At 31.7% G+C, this 7,882-nt stretch overlaps 1 long non-coding RNA gene across 1 annotated transcript; it reads right to left on the bottom strand.

Annotated features, from left to right (window-relative positions):
- Positions 1–3,152: 3,152 nt before the first annotated feature.
- On the bottom strand, positions 3,153–3,954 carry LOC108330241 (uncharacterized). Its single transcript, XR_008248663.1, has 2 exons — positions 3,760–3,954; positions 3,153–3,427 (listed from the first exon to the last, which is right to left on the bottom strand). It is a non-coding gene; the product is annotated as an uncharacterized LOC108330241 (long non-coding RNA).
- Between the last annotated feature and the right edge of the window lie 3,928 nt (positions 3,955–7,882).

The following is a 7,882-nucleotide window of genomic DNA, read 5'->3' as shown; positions in this document are numbered from 1 at the left end:
AATTTTAACGGTGTTGCTTTTGGAGGACGAAATATTACAATTTCCTTAAGGACAAAGATCAAAATGAACCAAAGTTTGAAAAATGGACTAAATCCAAAAACGTATGATAATTGAGAGACTAAAAACAAATTTAACCCTTACAAAATATAAAACATTTCACCAAGACCCAAAACTTAGACTACTTAAAATTTAACCTTCTTTAAAACATGAATTTACCATTTAGAACATTAATCAATATCAAATAATGCTAAATTCTAGGTTGTTTATACTACTATATGTGCTAGATTGTCTTTAGTTTCAAAGTAAACTTTTCTATTTTAAATAGTCTAAAAATCTCAAGCATAATAAACAACAATTGAAACTTATTAAAGCACAAATGTAAGTATTTTTATATCGTATATTTATCATCGTCTCCGTTTCCATTTTCCCATGCTTTATGATGATAAACACTTGACAACGCTTTAAATAAAAATTACTTCGAAAATAAAAAAAGTTAATACGTATTTTAAACAAAACAATAATGTGAAAAAAATATTTCACCATTTATGATATTGTAACATCCCAAAAATACAGCTATAAACCATATAATTGAATATTTACATTTAACAATATAACAGATCAGTCTTACATACACGAGAACGTACGGTCTCGGCCGAACGGCCTTACAGAAAGAGTTACAATATAACTACAAGAGCAACACAAGCTTGACCGAACGGTTTACAAAAGAAATTTACCGAACGATCGAGTTTAACAAAAAGACGGTGATCGAACGACCACTATACCCTAACTAAACTATAAAATTTACCGAACGTCCTATGGTTCGGCCTTGACTTCAACTTCTACGAGATTCGTTTCCTCCAAATTTTCTTCTTCCAGCGCATCTATCAACAGCGCGTCCGCTTCTGCTCACATCCACACGGATGATCATTGCAACGACAAGACAGACGTACAAAACGAGACACGACAGAAACGAAGGGTAAGCTTATGTAATTTAATTTCATACATCAACATATATTTCAAACCATTCAACAAACAAAGTTCATTTCATCAAACATATCATACAAAGCCTATTACTAGACTGACTGTCCGGACTGTATGAAATCTGTGTAGCTACAGGCGTTCGTGTACCCGGGTGATGTAGTAACTGGGATGCACTCAACAGCTGCCACCCGAGGTTAGTCCTACTAATCCAAAGTACCCCTAAGGACGGGACCTCCTGCCGTTCCCACACATGACCTACCCTCCTCTACGTGAAGACGAGTACTCACGGAACATCAGGATGAACAGCCAGCTTAGCATACCCACAGTCATACTTTACCAGTTCAAATATCCAAACATGAGTCGTTCCTCCCCGGAACGCTCGTTCATAAACCACAACTTTTCCATATCACGTTTCCTTCATCTTTCACTAATACATATCTCATTTAATCACCTCGTATAAAGATTTAAGATGATTGCCAATAACGAACGTTCAACCGAATTTAAACTGGGCCGAACGCATAGAGCGAGACCGAGAGACCTTCAACTGTGAGAGTGGATTTAGATCAAGGATTAACAACAGATTTTAAGAAAGATGACGAGCGTAATAATATATTCCAAGAGACGAATGGGACGAACGTCGATTTAAACGTTGAGCCAGTTAGAGGAACCGACTCTTGAGGACTCTATCTGAACATTAAAAGACCAGACAAAGAACGATGACTTCAGAGAGAAATCACTGAATAATAATATTTCAAGGCATGAAGAATAATACTTAGAATTATCTCTTCTGGAGAAAACGAACGTTTGTGAATACTTAGTTTAGTTGAGTTTAGTATCAAAAGTCTAAGTGACAGTCAAAGACTAGTCACTATAGCGAGCCAACCCTAGAGGGCTTGAACGAATGCTCATATAACTAATTTAGGTTAAAGAGATAGAACGAGTGCTAGGTGTGAGACCAAACACTTGCTTAGGACAAACACTTGGTATAGAACCAGGTGCTACTAACGAATATGAAAGAAGATGGATAATTATGCCAAGACACTATTGAAGTATTATTTAAGGATACTAAATAATTCATAACAGGATATCAAGACCGAACTATGCTTGGCCGAACGCTCAAGCACAGAAGTTCGAAGTGTAGACGCTCGTCCTCCACATGAATTCTTCCCAAATGAAAGAATCCACTACTAACCAGTTCCACTATAAGACCGAACGGTTAAAGACCGTTCAGTAACGAACGTCACTCTCTTAGGGGAAATTTCTTATCAGAATTTATATTGTTCAAATTCATTTCTCAACATAAAATTTTCATACATTTCATGCATCATAACATAACACATTTCATATCACTCATACATCAACTCATAGTCATTATCACATATCAAATAATCAACATCACATAGTCATGCTTCATACAACTCAACGAACGTCCATGCAGCACAGTAAAAGACATAAGAATTAAATTGAATAAGCTTCCCTTACCTCTAGTGTGAACGATCGTACTAAATTCAGAATGCGGTTTGCCTGACTATGCTTCCTTCTACCCTCAAAGTCCACCCAACTCTTTAAACTAAAACATATAACAGAAACCCAGAATTTGTTTAGACAAGAAGACAGCATGCAACCAGAACTTGAGTTGCATGTATTAGAGAACGAACGGCTAAGAGGCGAGGAAACTTACCAGTGCAGAACTTGAACTGGTTCGGTTTAAAATGAAGCTCAGGACGCCGGTGATGCTTCTACGGTGCCTGAATGTTGATCGGAGGAGAAAAAAAAAAGGTGAGTTTCTTTAGAGAGAAGATATGGTTTCTAGTGAGAAGGAGGAGAAAAGAAAATATCAGAGTTTGGGAAAGAGGGTGCGTGCAGAGGAGAGTGGGACGGCAGTTTCAGAAAACATCATTTCCTTCCCACGTTCAAACGAGCGTCCGCTCTCCTACCGACACCTGCCTTCCACTATCTGATTTCAGAATCTTCGGTGTTTGACACCTGGCGTCCGCGCAGAGGGTTTTGGGTGCGTTTTAAATGATTATGCGCAGGGGTTTTGGGTGCGTTTTCCGAGGTCTGACAGATATAATTAATACGAACACAAAAGTTATATTAATTAAACATAGAAAAATTCCAACCATATACCAAATTTTAAAAAAAATAAAAATAAAATGATATATCATTAATTAACTACAATACCCAATATTTTAACCATTCATAAATCGAAAGCATAAAGTATAGAGACCCGTATACTTCAAATGACATCAAAATAACACTGATCTAAACCAGAAAACCTGAGACAAACTATGACAAAAACTTAGAAACCAAAGCTAACTAAATATCATCATCATCATCATCGTGAATCTTCTTCTCTACCATATCTCATCTATGCAAAGACTACAACGATCAAAGTTCATCCGATGCATTTTCTTCTTCATGCCTCTGTTGCAACTCCATTAACCTGATGTAAAATATACCAAAAATTTTGTTCAAATGCTTGCAAAATGCAGCAATTCATATTTACCTATCTTGAGGACAGCATGCTAAGTTTATGCAGCACAAAATGCAGGATCTACACTATATCTTTATGCTTACAGAAGATCATTTATTTACATTTCTACAGTAATAACATTTTCTAGAGCAAGAGATTAGCAATGACTATAAAGAAAAGAAAAAACAGTTAATTTTTAACTACCTACACTCTGAACTATCACCTTTTCGTGTTTTGTTTAGTTTTGTACTTATACAGACATGTCGCCATTACAAAGTTCAGAGGGAAAGAGGATCATATACCCTTTTGCATTGGAAATGTCTGAGGCATTGCCAGAAAAACCTTCACCACGATGGACATCACAGGATTTTGGAGCAGACACATTGCAGATAAACGGTTTGAAAAGTGGATCAGGCACTGGTTCTGCAATGCTTCCAACAGCAGGAAATTTCATGTAAGTCACTGGTTCCTTATCATCAGTGTAATTGAAAACTGAATCATTTCCTGTAAAGTTTAAAAGGGATATGCATTAGTAAGCTTTTTTCAGACACCACACAACTACTCCCTTTTAAGTGTCACCTTTGTTATACTCAGGATCATGCTCTTCTGTTTGGTCATGAACTTCTCCAATACCATATCTAGGAACCCCCCAATTTCGATTAATTCCCTTCCCCGGTGCAAAAGACTGAACTCCTCCATTGATTTTGCTCAATTCCAAACGCAGCTTCTCCATGTTCCTCCTTGAGGCAAGAGATTTTGGCTTTCCCTTTGGGAAATCACTATCATTTTCCATATATATATATATATATATATATATATATATATACCTTCAAATTTCTACTACACCAAAGAAACTGTTTTTGCTATGGCTTTGAAGGTTCAACAAAGTGGTACATATATATACAAAATGGTCTCATACTGAGTGAAGGATAAGGGAAACATTGATGGAAAGCTGCATAATCTGGGGTAGTTTTTCAAACTTGCCATATAAAGAACAACCTTAGAATCAATGCAGCAGTGGTCAAATTAAGATTTCTTTTTCTAACCACCAATTAAGACAGACAAAATTTTGGCTGTCGTTTTCATCAACCGTGAATTGCATAGAATCCAACGTAACAATTACAGGAAAATGATGTTCTGTTGTATTACGGTCAATGGTGAATGCCAAAATAAACATTGAAAAAAGAAAAAAGTTTCAAACTTGACCATTTGACTAATACTAAACATTGCTCACTGAGCCAACCCAAGTCAATAGCAGCAAAAGGGGTATTTGCTTTTATTCAATTTTTTCTAAATTCAAAGAGAAAGAAACCCAGAACAGGACAGGCTTTCCTGTCAATTTGCAATTTTGTTTACTGATTTCTTTGCCATCTGACTCAAAAAGATTGACCATTCATCACTCTCACGTGCCACTTTAATCCATTTATGTTACCAGAAACCACGTTTTCAATAAGCGATTGTGAAAATATAGATCCCAATACAATCAACAATTTCCTGAGGCCGAAGCTCTGTGCTTTCAATTATATTTTAAGTGTTTATTAACTTCATTTTCTCAACTTGTATATCAACAGCTCAACAGCAAGTGCGTTTATTTAGAACATTTAGTTTTCTATTTGTAAATCATATGTAAATTTGATTTTACAAAACCGTAATTTCGTGAACTTGGTGTTTTTAAGCTTAATTATTTATACCTTTAGTCTCCGAAATTGAAAGTGAGTCTAATTATTTTCCCTGGGAATTCAGAAAAAAAAAACTACTTTAGTTCTTTAAATTAAAAAGAAAAAGTACAGTTTTAATAGCTCAAATTTACTGTTTGAAAAATTAAAAGGGTTTTGGAAAAATCATTTAAATCCCTCATATTTTAACAGCTAGCTTTAAAAAACAGTTTTTTCAAATGTGAGGAACTAAAATTATACTTATTTTGAGAGAACAGAAAATAAATTTGTATTATTTATGTTAAGAGAATTGAAGGTGAAAGTGAAGAGGAATGTAATAAGTGTAATTAATTTAAAATAAATTGTGATTGATTAAAAATGATTTTAATTAAATATTGAATTGTAAAAAAAATTAATAATATTATTAATTATTTATTTTTGTCATTATAAATTTTATTAATATTTTATTTAGATGTTGTATTATTTTTTCTATTAATATTATTTTTAAATACTTTATATTTTATTATTATTAAGTTATAATTATTAATATTTTTTTGTTATTATAATTATTAGTTATCATAGATAAAGATTGTAAAATTCAGAAAAAAATAATAAAGATTTGATAATTACATTTTTCATGACTTCAAACCATCTCCCATCTTCCACCCTTGAATACTTTCTCTTATTTACGTACAAATCTTTGAAGAAAACTGTTTATTGAGAGGAACACAACCTAAGGCACAAAAAGTGAACCACTCACCATATGATATTTTTTTTATAACTAGATGAACATTATAAAACGTGTCAATTTTGTTGCATTGCATGAAATCTAAATTTACATTAAATAGAATTACGGCGAAGTTGCTGAGTGTTGGAGAGGGTGCGTTTCGACCGAAATTTAAGGTAAAGATATTTCTTTATTTAAATGGTTTCAAATTGATATTTCACATTGGATTTTTCTTTTATATTAAATTATTTTTAAAAAAAATTTATCAATCAAATGATATTATGTTGTTTTTATAATGATTTTAAATTGATATTTTTCAATAAATTACATTACTGTCATGAAAACTTTATTAAGAAATAAAAAAAATCATGAAAACAACTTAAATTTATGATAAAATTATATAGAAAATATAGATAAAGAAATATATTATGAAAAAATTCATAATATTTTTTTGGAAAAATCATTTCACACTTTAAACTCCATGTATCTTAAAAAAAGAGTAAATTCCTCTTCTATTAAAAAAAATATCATTAAGGAATCCTTTCACATCGAAAAAAGACCTTTCATTTTTAACAGTTTTTTAGTATTAACTTCTTTTGCTTATCCGACTAAGTTTATTTGTAATTGGTTCATCATCCTCTTCAATATTAGAATTTTTCCTCTTATCAAGCATATTAATCCAGAGTTATTTTTAATTCTTCTGCAAAACGAGTCTCCTTAGATGTCAAAATATTAGGAATTACTACGGAACTACTTTGAATTGAATCTAATTGTTGCAAATCCTACCAAACAAGGAATCAAATCTGTTGACACACCACCATCAAAATTCTTTAACAAACACATATTCATTCACAATACAAATATTATCATGATTAATTACTACTGGCTTAGGCTATGATTGAGCACCAGGTTGTACCAGAATAAGTTGCACCCAATAATTTTTTTTAATTAATTGTGATCATTTTTTACAACTCTATAAGACCTGAAAAGCAGAAAAACAACAAATTTTAGTTTTTGGTATTTTATAAAGCATGAACTATGAACGTGTATTTTATAAAGCAACAACAAACAATAATAACAAACAACAAACAAGTTTAATCAAACAACAACAACAACAACAAAGAGGTTCAACCAAACAACAACAACAGACAAAGTTCAACAAAAAACAAAACAACAAAGTTCAACAAATAAGTTCTTCAAAATGAAAACAAAAACTAACATTCAAAAGGTGGGTTCATCGAAATAAAATGTTGTCACTAGTGAGAGAAAACACAGAATGTGTCATAGTGACGTTATACGTTGTTTCACACTAGTGACCAATTAAACTAAAGAGCCCTTAGTCATGTCCTGTGCACTTACCACCTTAGATAATATGTTATTATATTTTCTATATTCAAATGGATATTTCACATTGGATTCTTCTCTATGCTAAATTAATTTTAAACTTTATTTTATCAATCAAAATGATATTATGTTCTTTTATCATAAGCTTGAGAGAGATAAAATAGATATATAAATATACATATACATATTAAGGAAAATAAAATAACAAAAAATAAAGTCAATTATTTTTTGTACCATTAGTAGATCTTTATTAAAATTGGTCTCTTCAATGTTGTTTAGTATTATTTTACTTCCCTTATAACTCAAATTAAATAAATAATAATTTTGTAGATAATCCCCATACATATTTTCCAATCACTAAAATATTATGCTATATTGATATTATAAAAATCAAATATACTATCAATAAAATAATTGACATAATAATAAATTAACCAAAATCTATCCGTCAATGATATTACTAAGGCATAATCTCCTAATCATTAATATTATTAAGACATAATTCTTTAATCAATGATATTATTAAGGTTTAATATAACAATTAATGATATCATCAATTAATTACCTTAACGGTCCATAACTACCTATAAATACGATGCATTATCACATGAGTAGTTACTCAACCTCATGCATAACTTGTAACACCCCAATTTTAAGTGTCATGAGAAAGTAGTAATTCAATTTTTTTTAAATCCTTAA

This window comes from Vigna angularis, chromosome 4, assembly GCF_016808095.1.
Source record: "Vigna angularis cultivar LongXiaoDou No.4 chromosome 4, ASM1680809v1, whole genome shotgun sequence".
NCBI lineage: Eukaryota > Viridiplantae > Streptophyta > Magnoliopsida > Fabales > Fabaceae > Vigna > Vigna angularis.
This window is presented reverse-complemented; position numbering and strand designations above follow the sequence as displayed.